The 13,191-nt window shown below is 43.8% G+C and overlaps 1 protein-coding gene across 3 annotated transcripts in view; it reads left to right on the plus strand.

Annotated features, from left to right (window-relative positions):
- LIMK2 (LIM domain kinase 2) overlaps positions 1-13,191 on the plus strand; it is a 65,568-nt gene that overhangs the window by 14,198 nt on the left and 38,179 nt on the right. The gene's annotated exons all lie outside the window — the stretch shown is intronic.

Consider the following 13,191-nt stretch of genomic DNA (forward strand, 5'->3'; position numbering starts at 1 on the left):
TGTCCCATGTCCCTTACTTTATGGGTGAGGAAACTGAGGCCCAGGAAGAGTGACTTTCCTGTGGCTGCACTACAGATTATGCAGGTACTTCAAGAGTTGTTTTTATTTTTATTTTATTTTATTTTATTTTTTAAGAGGGAGTCACACTGTTGCCCAGGCTGGAGTGCAGTGGCAGAATCTCAGCTCACTGCAACCTCCACCTCCATGGTTCAAGTGATTCTCCTGCCTCAGCCTCCTGAGTAGCTGAGATTACAGGCACCTACCACCATGCCCAGCTAATTTTGGAATTTAATAGAGACAGGGTTTCTTCATGTTGGTCAGGCTGGTCTTGAACTCCTAACCTCAAATGAGCCACCCACCTCAGCCTCCCAAAGTGCTGGGATTATAGGCATGAACCACCGCCCCAGCCAAGAGTTGTTTTTAGAGTGGTTGGCAGAGCTAGCAGCTCTTCCTCACCACAGGATGCCTCCCTAGGTTCCTACTTTTTGTTATTAGCTTTATTGTAGCTACATTATTATTATTGTTATTACTATTTTTTTTTTTTTTTTTTTTGAGACAGAGTCTTGCTCTGTCACCCAGGCTGCAGTGCAGTGGTGTGATCTCGGCTCACTACAACCTCTGCCTCCTGGGTTCAAGCAATTCTCCTGCCTCAGCCTCCCGAGTAGCTGGGGCTACAGATGCCTGCCACCATGCCCAGCTAATTTTTGTATTTTTAGTTTTCACCATGTTGGCCAGGCTGGTCTCAAACTCTTGACCTCAAGTGATCTGCCTGCTTCAGCCTCCCAAAGTGCTGGGATTACAGGCATAAGCCACCACACCCTGCCTATAGCTACATTATTTTTGTAGGCAGCTCAGTTTCTTAAAAATTATACAGACTTCAAGTCAGATTTGTTCCTGCTGTCTGAGGCTCAGTTTCCTCATCTGGAAAACGGACGATAATAATCTTGTTAAGATTGAATAAAATAATATATGCAGTGTACCTAGTACATGGTAGACACCCAGTGAATGGTTACTCCTTCCTCCCATCAGATTTGAATCCTCAAGGGGGGGAACTTGTCGTTGTATTCTTCACAACATAAAATAGTTGAAATTTGTCAGTGGAAAGAGGAGTGGTCCACTCCAGAGGCTGGATGGGCATACCTGGCCCCTAAGGTCTGAAGTGGTGAGGCTGTGCTCATATCCTGAGAATGAGATAGACTAGACAGGCACCTTGTACTGTAGATTCCAGCTCCCGCACATAGCTCATGTTGTAAAGCGTGCCCTGTGCTTATACCAAGTAGTTGGGTTGACCTTTAAACACTTGCCTCTTCCCTGGGAACCATATAGGGGATTGGCCTGGAGACATCTGGCCTCTGGAAGAGTTAGAGAGGAACCAGCATTATTATCCTTTCCTTTCAGCTATAACTGAGAGCTCTCAAGTCTTTTCTGCCTTGGTTCCTGCCCCTTTTACTCCCAGGGAAGTTGAATCTGTCTTTTCTGTTCCATTTAGTATGATAGGAGCAGAGAGTGTCAGAGCTGTAAGGGACATTATAGTTAAAGCCTTTGGCTGGCCCTTTCATTTTACAGCTGAGATTAACAAGTAATGTCAAAACCCAGTGAATCCACATATTGGGTCTCGCCTTGGCACATAATCCATATGTTCATATTTGTTCTTGCTGTTTTCCTATGTGTATGAATATTTTCTATCCAGAATAAGCAGGACAGGGTAGAGCAAGTTAATCTTTGGAATTTCTGGATTCTCCTAGAGCTAAAGAACTTCAAAACTAGAAGAAACCACCTACTATGTGGTTATAACCCCTTCATATCACAAATGAGAGACCTGAAACCAAAAAGACTTGCTCAGGGTTGCTTAGGCCATGTATGACAAGAGCTGGCCTTAGAAGTGAAGTTTTGGCTCATGTGTAGGTCTAATCAGATGCTAGCTTGTTAGAGAGCTCTCTGTGCCTGCGTGCACGTGTGTGTGTGTGTGTGTGTGTGTGTGTGTGTGTGTGTGATAGAGACAGAAAGAGAAACGTACACAAACACATAAAGAGGAAGTAAGAAACGTTAGCATGATAAGAGTACGGGCAGGCTGGGTGCGGTGGCTCACACCTGTAATCCCAGCACTTTGGGAGGCCAAGGCAGGTGGCTCACCCGAGGTCAAGAGTTTGAGACCAGCCTGACCAACATGGTGAAATCTTATCTCTACTAAATACAAAAACAAATTAGCTAGGCATGGTGGCACATGCCTGTAATCCCAGCTACTCGGGAGGCTGAGGCAGGAGAGTCACTGAAACCCGGAAGGCAGAGGTTGCAGTGAGCCGAGATTGTGCCATTGTACTCCAGCCTGGACAGCAAGAGGGAAACTTCATCTCAAAAAAAACCAAAATACAAAGAATATAGGCTATGGAATGAGACTATGGTTTCAAATCCCGGCTTTGCAATTTATTAACTAACCTTTAATGACTTCCTCGAGCTTCAGGCACCTAATCTGTAAAATGAGGATAAGAATATTACTCATGCCACATGATTGTTAGGGAGGATTAAATGTGATAACCTACATAAAGTGACTTGCATAGTATCTGACGTATAGAAAACCCTTAATAGGGCCAGACTCAGTGGCTCATGCCTGTAATCCTAGCACTTTGGAAGACCGAGACAGAAGGATCACTTGAGCTCAGGAGTTTGAAACCAGCCTGGCCAACATGGCAGAACTCCCCGTCTACAAAAAATACAAAAATATTAGCCAAGCGTGGTGATGCACACCTGTAGTCCCAGCTACTTGGGAGGCTGAGGAGGGATGCTTCCCTGAACCTAATGATATCAAGGCTGCAGTGAGCCGTGATCATGCCACTGTACTCCAGCCTGGGTGATGGAGTAAGACCCCTATCTCAAAACAAATGAAAAAAAAAAAACCTTAATAATCAGTAACTGTCACTCTATGTTATGTTGTGAGTGTGTTTCTATATACACCTACATGTATACATTTCTTTTTCTCTTATTACACATTCATTGGTTATCTGATGTGGAGTTCAAAGGGCGCCTTTGAACTACCCTGACACAATTAAGCCAAAGATCATTCCTGTGAAGGAAGTAGAGTACCTAGGTTCAGCTTTACCTAGTTGCAGCTTTACCTGGAGGACAGAGACTCTAATCCAGCTGTACTGAAGGAGCACATCTCCTGATTTCTTAGCTTTCCCCTGGTAAATTCAAAGTGGATGTCATGGCACCCTCAGATGGAGTCTGGTAATTTGCCCTGAGGAGAGGGGCTATCTTTTGGATCTGATTTGACTTTTGCCTCAATTGGAGGAAAATCTTCAGGATTAGGAAGGATTGTATTTGTCTGACCCAAGTGATAACCTTGGTTTTGAGGAACATGGGGCATCAACCTGAATGGTCATATAAGAGCTCTCCCACGCCAGCTTACCAGTGTTTCTCTGATGAATTTAGAGTACCTGAGTGCAGGCCTGCTGGGAGCAGTACTCTCCCTCTGTGCTACTCAGAGAAAGTCTTCATGGCCCCCTTCCAGCCTTGCTCTTACCCAGCTGGGCTACAGTTACAATAAAGGAAGTGACTTTTCTTCTTCCCTTCCCCCAGTACCTTTGTTTTCCTAGTCACAGGGTGGGGCTGGATATTGAATGGAGAAATTACTGTGGTCCATCCTAAACTCCTCCGCTTATCTCTCCTTTACATTACCCCATTCTACTGTCTACAGCCACATTCATAATCCTGCCTCTGTTAGCCTTCCAACAGACCCTCAGGTGCCCAGGACAACAGGAAGCTATTTAAAGCTGGAACCTGGGACTGTGCAATGGAGGCCAGTGACAAAACTGAAAGTAGCCCTGTCAGTAATTGTGCTGGTGTGATTAGGTGGCTGGCCAGGATCCTTCTGATCTCCTGGACATATGGCTGACCAGCCCTCTCAAACCTTCCCAACAGGCCTTTATTTTTCTTTAGGCTAGTCAAGTGAAATAGTGGGAGTGGAAAAGGAACAAATCATAACTGATAGTGATCAATTAGTTGTAAACACCATTGTACTTGGACCAGCCCAACAGGCCTTTTTTAAAACTCTGAGTACTTCTCTTTCCTTTCCTTGAGCAGTGCCATTAATTCTATATCTGGGGCAGTCCTTTCTGACGTTCTCTGAACCTGGCTCCCTCTCCTTAGGAGAGGCCAGGAGAGTAGCCAGAGAACATGTTATTTGTAGCTGAGGTTAAAGTGTGGAGCTATGAATGGTGACCTGGCCTCCTGGCATGTTAGCAAGCCAAGGGACCTTGACAACTTTTCTGATGATTATCTCTTCACCCTGATTAAAGGTGTTTGGCCTAGGAGGAGGGCAGAAAAGCTGCTCCTGTTAGTTTTGATGGCCCCAGCCTGGGTCTCTATTGCTTGACCTGGTTCCTAACAGCATTATCAGAAGGAAAATCCACCCCTCTTAAGACTCCTAGGAACTCTCAGGGCCTCCTTTCTCAGGATCACAAACACAAGGCTATTTGAGCTTTCACTTTTGAGAAGTGGTTACAAATGCCTATACTCTAGAAAAGGGCTAATGCAGATAGAAGACTGTGGTCACTGCATCAGGCAACAGACTGTTTCCGCTAAATTTTGTGACTCCAGGAAGGCCAGTGAAGAAATAACACACCGTAGCAACCAGAGACTGTGTTGTAATGTGGTGGCTGACAACAGGGTACTTTCTGTGATACTGAAAGCCTAATTCATTTTCTCACCCTCATCGCTATCTAAACAAGCACGGTAGAATCATAATTACAGTAATAGGTACCACTTATTGAGTACTCTGTGCCAGATACCCTCCTATGCATATCACATGCATAACACATTTAATCCTTACAATGACTCAATAAAATGTACTAGTCTTACCTACTTCAAAAATAGGGAAATGTGGGTTAGTTGCTTAAAGTCACAGACCTAGTAGGTAGCATAGCTGGGATTTGAATACAAGCATATTTCTTAACTTCACTGAGGCTCAGTTTCCTCTTCTATAATATGGGGTAAAAAGTCCTTACCCTGCCTGCCACACACTGGTAGTGTCAGATAACATTGAAGGGTATTAGTTCACAGGCTTCATGGACTCCAAAATGTCAACAAAAGTGCTATTAACTTTCTTCTGGATCTCAGGCTCCTGATACAGTCAGTAAAGCAACCCTGCCATCTGCTGTTGTGCTGTTGATGCTGCTACGCTTCCTAGCCTAAACCTTTGATTCTGGTTGTGGCTTTCTCCGGAAGATGTTTCCTCATTTGTCCAATTTATCTTTAAGGAAACAGCCAGCCAGTAGATCAGTAAGGCTGGCTATTGGACAGGGGGCTGGGGCCTGCCTGACAGAGGAAGGAAGGGCAGACATCTGGGTCTTCCTCTGCCCCTACAAGGGACTCTAGCTTGACCACAGAGTGGTACTCTTAGGATGTAGCAGCAGCATATGACTTTGAATGTGCCTTAATCCTGCTTTTTACTTTGGGAAGAGAGAACTAAGGAGCCAGAGAACCTCACAGGGATACTGTGACCTCTGCTTCTATAGGTGGCAGAGGTAGAAAAATGGAGAGAGGTGAGGCCAGAGATAGATAACTGATATAATTAAACATTGTATTAAGAGCCTTACTTAGATTATCTGATTCAGTCCTCATAATAACCCTGCAACCCCTACCTCTTTTTGAGACAGGGTCTTGCTCTGTTGTCCAGGCTATAGTGCACTGGTACAGTCATAGTTCACTGCAGCCTCAACCTTCTGAGCTCAAGCAATCCTCCAGCCTCAGCCTTGCAAGCGGCTTGGACTACAGGCGTGCCACCACACTTTGCCAATTTTTTTTATTTTAAGTAGAGACAAGTCTTATTAATACTATGTTGCCCAGGCTGGTCTTGAACTCTTGAGCTCAGTCAGTCCTCCTGCCTCAGCCTTCCAAAGTCCTGGGATTACAGGAGTAAGCCACTATGCCTGGCCAATGCAACCTCCATTTTATACTAAAACAGGAAGGTCCAGAAAGGTTGAGTAACTTGTCCAGAGTCACACAGCTGACATTTGAACTCAGGTCTCCCTGGCTCCCAGGAGAATCTGCTTTCCACTAGGACTCCCATGGAAAAACAAAAAAACACAGTAGACTTGGAGACAGAAAACCTGATTTGAGCCTTAGCTAAGCTATGCTAACTGTGTAACTGTGGGTACATTCCTTAGCCCCTGTGAGCCTCAGTTTCTTACCTGTAAAATGTCATAAAAGTAATCCATCTCATGGAGTAGTTGTGATGATCAAGGACTCTGAAAACATTAGAATGGTTTAATGTGAAGGATTAGCAGCAGCACATGGCAGCATTGTCCATCTTATATTAACTATCCAAATATATCAAGTGTCATCTGCTATATATCAAAGGCATCAAATTAGGTACTGTGGGGGATACAGAGTTAGCTTACTAGCCTGGTCTCTTAATTAATTCATTAGCTTATTTATTTTTGAGACAGGGTCTCTTTATTTTTGAGACAGAGTACAATGGCATGATGATGGCTTACTACAGCCTCAACCTCCCAGGCTTAAACAATCCTCCAGGTAAATTTTTTTTTTTTTTTTAGAGACAGGGTCTTACTCTGTTGCTCAGGCTGGTCTCAAACTCCTGGGCTTGAAATCCTCCCACCTGGGCCTCCCAAAGTGTTGGGATTACAGGTGTGAGCCACTGCGCCTGGCCTGGTCTCTTAACTGGTTTCCTAAGACAGCTGGAAATAGAGAATGACATGGAGCATTCCTAACCATGGGCTCCAGCCTGGCTTCCATTTTGTTTGCCCCCTGAAACAACATTCCTTTAGTAATGTTCCAAATGACAGCCTCATCAGTCTGTCCACTGACCCCTCTTCAGGCTTCATCTTATAAGACCTCCCAAACTTCACTAAGGGTTGTATTAGAGAAAAGTAGATCAGTGTTCAGAGTCAGGCTGCTTGGGCTTAAATGCCAGCTTCACTTACCAGCCACCTGACCTTGAGTCAGCTGCTTAACTACTCTTTGCCACAGTTTCCTTGTCTATGAAAAGGGAAATGGTTCCCACCTCAAAAAGTTGTTAAGCACATTAAATTCAGTCATATTCAAAGTCCTAAGCATAATACCTGGCTATGACTGGGGCTTAACAGATGTTAACATTTATTATTAGTATCTGTCAATCTTGAAATGTTCTCTTCCTTTGGCTTTCGTGACATTCCATACTCTCCTGGTTTTCTCTCACCTCTCTGGTAATACCTGTTTGCTTATCCTTCTTTGTCCAGCTCTGAGATGTTACCATTCCTTCAGGTGTGCTATCTGTTTTCTCCCTAGGCAGTCTTACACATACCCATGGCTTCCATGTCCTCCACACACTGGTGACCCTAAAATCAGTATCTCCATCCTAAACCTTTCCACTGAGTTCTAGACCCATATATTCTACTATCAACCTGGCTTGTCCACTTGGATGTCTTCCAGGCACTTCAGACTCTCTTCTCTGGATTTCACTGGACTTTCATTCTTCCCCCTAAAACTGGCTCCTCTTCCATTGAAACGTGGATATCATTGAGAGGCACCACCATCCACTCACTGCCTAAGCCAGAAACCTAGGAGTTCTTGATACCTCTTCTCTTTCATCCTCCATATCTAAGCCTGTCAGTTTTATCTCTAAATTATATGTTGGTAGGTTTACTTCTTTCCATTTCTCCCACCACCACCCTGCTCCAAGCTACCATCATCTCACCTGGAAGACTGCAATAGCCTCTGTCTCCCACAGCCACTCTGCATCCCCCAATCTATGAGCAGCTGGAAGGAGTGGTTTTTTTTTTTTAAAGACAATGTCTCCTTCTGTTACCTAGGCTGGAGTTCAGTGGCACAATTTCAGCTCACTGCAACCTCTGTCTCCTGGGTTCAGGTGATTCTCCTGCCTCAGCCTCCCAAGTAGCTGGGATTACAGGTACCTGTCACCATGCCTGGGTAATTTTTATATTTTTAGTAGGTTTAGCCATGTTGGCCAAGCTGGTCTCAAACTCCTGAGCTCAGGTGATCAGCCTGCCTCAGCTTCCCAAAGTGCTGGGATTACAGGCGTAAGCCACCACACCTGGATGGAAGGAGTGGTCTTAAAAACAAAACAAAAAACCTTGACTACATCACTCTCTGTTGTCTCTCCTTCCTTGTACACTTCCACAACTTCCCAGTGTTCTTGGATAAAGACCAAAATCCTTAATTTGGGTTACAGTAGAGCCATTCATAATCTGGCCTCTCTCCACATCTCCACAACCTCCTTCTCCCTACACTTCAGCCTCACTTCTCTTCTGCACAGGGCCTCCTTCTGACAAGGGCTTTTTTCATGCTACTGCCTCTGCCTGGAATGCCCCCTTACTCTCTTTTCACTTAACTCCTGCTTATCATTTAGATCTTTACCTGGATGTCTCAGAGAAATACAGTAGTAATTCCTCACCCTGAAAAATAGGCCAGGTCCCTGTTTTATGCTTCCATAGACCTTTCCTTTGAGGCTTTTTAAAAAAACAGCTATAATCTTACATTTATTCATGTGTTCATCTCCCTAATGATATCTTAAGACCTCTAATAGTAAGAACATTTTGGTCATGGACCGTGGGGTTTTTGCCCCTCATTGTGTTATCATTGAGCATATTGTTGGCATAGGAGGGATATTTGTTGAATGAATAGCTAGAGGTGGCCAAGAGATATGATGTAAGTCAGGCTTTTCCCTGCCCTTCCCCTTCCCCACATCCTTCCCTTAGCCACCGTGGCTGCAGTTACTGTAAATGGCAAGGAGGAATCAGTTCCAGACATTGGGTTGTTTTAGAAAACTGCCTTCAAGTGTCAAGGTGATAAGTTAAAGCTTTATCTTTTGCCCTCAGAGGAGCCATCCCACAGTGAGTAGAAGCCAGAGAAGCTGACCCCAGGTGTTCTTCTTTCCAGCAGCTGGTCTTGAGCTGCACTTCTCTGTAGGTACAATCCAGGTAGGAACAAGCCCTGGGTACCTCTGGAGAGTGGGGCAAGAGAGGAAGAATGAGTTCAGTTACTCTAGCTACCAAACTGATTATGAATTGCCCTGAAATCTGAAAATTTTCAATTCCAATTGTAAGTTTGTTTTGTTTTGTTTTCTTAAATTTATATTTGAAGGATTAACTAAAGATACTCATTGAGCATAAAGTGGAAAAAATGGGAACAAAAATAGTATCTTTTACTTTTAGGTGATTTATGTTGGTGAGTGGGGTGGATAGGTTGGCAGTTCCCCCAAGAACTTGGAAATGAAGTTTGTCCTCTGTGAGTGAAACTAATTAGATCCACATGTAATGAGAGCAGTATTGTGTTGTAGTTAAGAGCACAGTCTCTAGAGCCAGATTGCTTGGCTTCAAATCCTGATTCTGCCATTTATTATCTGTGCACTTTGGACAAGTTACTTGCCCTTTCTGTGCTTCATTTTTCTCATCTAGAAAATGGAGATACAGGCCAGATGTGGGGCTCACACCTATAATATCAGCATTTTGGGAGACCTAGGCGGGAAGATCACTTGAGCTCAGGAGTTTTGAGATCAGTCTGGGCAACAGAGGAAGACCTCATCCCCATAAAAAATCAAAAATTTAGCCAGGCATGGTGGTGCACACCTGTGGTCCCAGCTACTCAGTAGGCTGAGACAAGAGGATCACTTGAGCCCAGGAGGTTCAGAATGCAGTGAACCGTGCATTACACCACTGCATGCCAGCCTGGATGACAGAGCAAGACCCTATCTCAAAAAAAAGAAAAAAAGGAAAAGAAAAAGAAATGAGCCAGACACATTTGCTCAAGCCAGTAATCCCAGCACTTTGGGAGGCCAAGGCAGGCAGATCACTTGAAGTTGGGAGATCAAGACCAGCCTGGCCAACATGGTGAAACTCCATCTCAACTGAAAATACAAAAATTAGCCAGCCATGGTGGTGTGCTCCTGTAGTCCCAGCTACTCACCAGGAGGCTGAGGCACGAGAATTGCTTGAACCCAGGAAGTGGAGGTTGCAGTGAGCTGACATTGTGTCACTGCACTCCAGCCTGGGCAACAAGAGTGAAACTCTGTCTCAAAAAAAAAAAAAACTTAGTTTAAAAACCAATATAAGGCTGAGAGTGGTGGCTCATGCCTGTAATCCCAGCACTTTGGGAGGCCGAGGTGGGCAGATCACCTGTGGTCAGGATTTTGAGACCAGCCTGACCAACATGAAGAAACCCCGTCTCTACTAAAAATACAAATTAGCTGGGTGTGGTGGTGAATGCCTGCAATCCCAGGTACTTGGGAGGCTGAGGCAGGAGAATCACTTGAACCTGGGAGGTGGAGATTGCAGTGAGCCTAGATCGCACCACGGTGCTCCAGCCTGGACAACAGAGCGAGACTGTCTTGAAAAAAAAAAAAAAACACAAAACAGATAAAACCAATATAATAAATAAGTGGCCAGTAATGAAACAGAAAGTGAAAAGTTAATGAAGCAAAACTAGTACTGTATTCAGATAAAGATGTTAAATCTAGATTTGGTCACAGAATAGGGTTCTTTGTGGCAAGCAGGGCTAGTTTGGCTGACTCACCACTGCCACAATGAAATTTCTCTCGGTGGCTTCTCATTTTCCTTTATTTTAAGGCCATGCTCACGGAGGAACCTTTCAATGCCTAATTTAGTTTCCTGGGATTCTTAATAATAGGGAGGGTCTGGAAGTAGTACCTGTAGAGGGGATATAGATGTTCTGATTTTAATGGTCAATTCATAAGTGTACAGTGGTGTTGATAAATGGTTAGGTCAGAACCATCACAGAATGTCTGCACCTCTCTGGGAATTAGGAAGGCCAAAAACCTGAAAGGCCAAAAACTAGGCGTAGATTAGAGTCATTCACCAAGATAACATCAGCCTTGAAGAGTTCTCTGGTTGGTCCACCAGTCACCCTTCCTTTGATCACACCCGCTTCCTCATTACTTCTTTAAGCACTGACCTCTAATGGATATGGAATTTTTTCTCACCTAACTCCTTCCTTTTACAGAGGAAGAAATTGAAGCCCAGAGAGATTTAATGGCTTGCCTAAGATCACACAGCACATTTTCTGTTAACCAGGGTAATTTTTCAGGTCCACATGAGGGCTTTTTTCCTTGAATTGCCTAGAGATTTGTTGAGGTATCCAAGGCATTTTTCCCAGTGCAGCCTGGAGAAGGATGTCTATGTCAACACAGCATTTGATACTGAATGTTAGACATTCAATTTCCTAATTAGTATCATCGAGCAACAGTGGATGATTATCTACAAGGGGTTGCAATCCCATGCTTATGTGCTTACCGTCCATATAGACAACTCTCAGCTGTTAAAATGACAAGGCAGTAGAGATGTGGCCCCAGGACAAAGGCATAGTCTGCTGTTAGGGAACACTAGTTGGCCAGCAAACTTCATATGGACATATACATGGCCAGCTATAGACTTGAGGCATTTATACCCATTCAAAGAACCAAACTGGCAACTAAAGATCAGCGTTCTCTTTGGCATTTCAGGCTTTATGTTCTTTTGATTAGGAACCATTGCTTGCTTAAATACCTCTGATAGCTCTTCACTGCCTGTAGCAACTCCAGCCTAACTTGGTCTTTAGTGCCCTGTCCCTACTCTCTCCTACCATCCCAGCCTCCTCTCTAATTGCTGCCCACATGTGCCCTGCACTACCCATTCAGCATTATGTGAGCATACCATGCTCTTTTATGCCTCAGTGCACTTGCACATGTTGTTCTTTCAGGCCAGAATGCCTCTTATCTGCCTGGCAATCAGCCTATTAGAGTCAGCCAATACCATTCCATCTTCTGTGGAGGAGCCCCCTCAAATCCACCCATATGTCTCCCAACCAGTCAGAGACTTTTTCTCTCTTTTTGTTATTCTCTTCATACCTCAGTTATATTCATGTCAGTATTTGTTTATACATCTAGTATCACTGTTAGAGTATGAAATTCTCCAAATGTGAAGCCATTTCTAGTTTGTCTTTGTATCCTAGAGCTTAACAAAGTACCTAGAATGTAGTGGGTGCTCAGAGTGTTTGCTGGGTGAATGATGTATTTGTTGAATGACTCTTTGGACACTTGAATAAAGCCCATTCAATATGTACCATCACCAACTCTTTGCTGTACAATATTCTTTTAGGCAAGAGCTTATCTTTTGAGGTGATAAGGTAAGCTCAAACTTTATTATAGACTAAGACCTCAGTCTGTAAATGTCATCCCTAAGTCTTAAGCCATCAAAACCAGGGCCTCAAGGAATGGCATGCCTTCTGCAACTGTAGCAGCCTGCTGTGCTTATTTTTTCTTGTTTTTCATTTTCCTCCCCAAAGGTTAGAGTCCCTTCTCCCATGGGCAGAGCTGGAGGAGTGCTAACAAATTCTCCATCCTTCTTACAATTACCAAAAAAACCCTCAGCACCTCATGCCAGACTTGCATGTGTCAGCCGTATTCTGGTCATGACTTCCTGAGGATGCACTATAGAGATTTTGCTGAGATCAGAGGGTGTGTCACTCCCATCAGTAGCACTGACTCTTGCAGAAGCACCAACTGTTTTTGAAGTTGGCTAATGTCATCCCTCGTTTGTTTGTTTGTTTGTTTGAAATTTGTTTTAGTTCCAGAGATGGCACTTTTGTGGAATGACCCTATCTTCTAGAATCACCTTTTTATACCATAATGTGAGCACCACTGCCATGTCACTGAGGAAAGAGAGAGGCAGCTACTGTGGGGTTACAAATGAGTAAGAGTGGCACCAAGAAGGTGAAAGTCTCTACTGAACCAAGGCTTAACAAAATGTCAGTCACTAAACATTCATTTATTAAGCTACGTTCAGGATAAGAAGATGAACAAGCTATCTGTACATTCATTTTCTTGTTTGTAAGAAAGGAATGATAGTGATCTATCCTGTCTGCCTCTGAGAGTAGTATGAGAATAAAATGAAATTAAGTAGAAAGCAGTTAGGAAAAAGAAAATCAGTGGTTTTCTTTTTGTGGTTAGTGTAGATCAGAAATACTGGAGCTTGTTTAAAATGCAGATTCTTAGCCCCAATCTCAGCTATTCAGATTCTGTATGCCTGAGGTGGGGCCCAGGAATCTTCATTTTCAGCAAGCCAACGAGGGGGGTCCACTGATGCTATTCTTTTAGTCACACTTTCAGAAATACTACTGTTAATCAAATGGCAAGAATAAGATAGTTGTCTGAGGCAGTTTTAGTATGTTGGACCTGGAATC

This window comes from Aotus nancymaae, unplaced genomic scaffold (genome assembly GCF_030222135.1).
Source record: "Aotus nancymaae isolate 86718 unplaced genomic scaffold, 86718_ANA_hifiasm-v0.15.2.pri h1tg000076l, whole genome shotgun sequence".
NCBI classification, from domain to species: Eukaryota; Metazoa; Chordata; class Mammalia; order Primates; family Aotidae; genus Aotus; species Aotus nancymaae.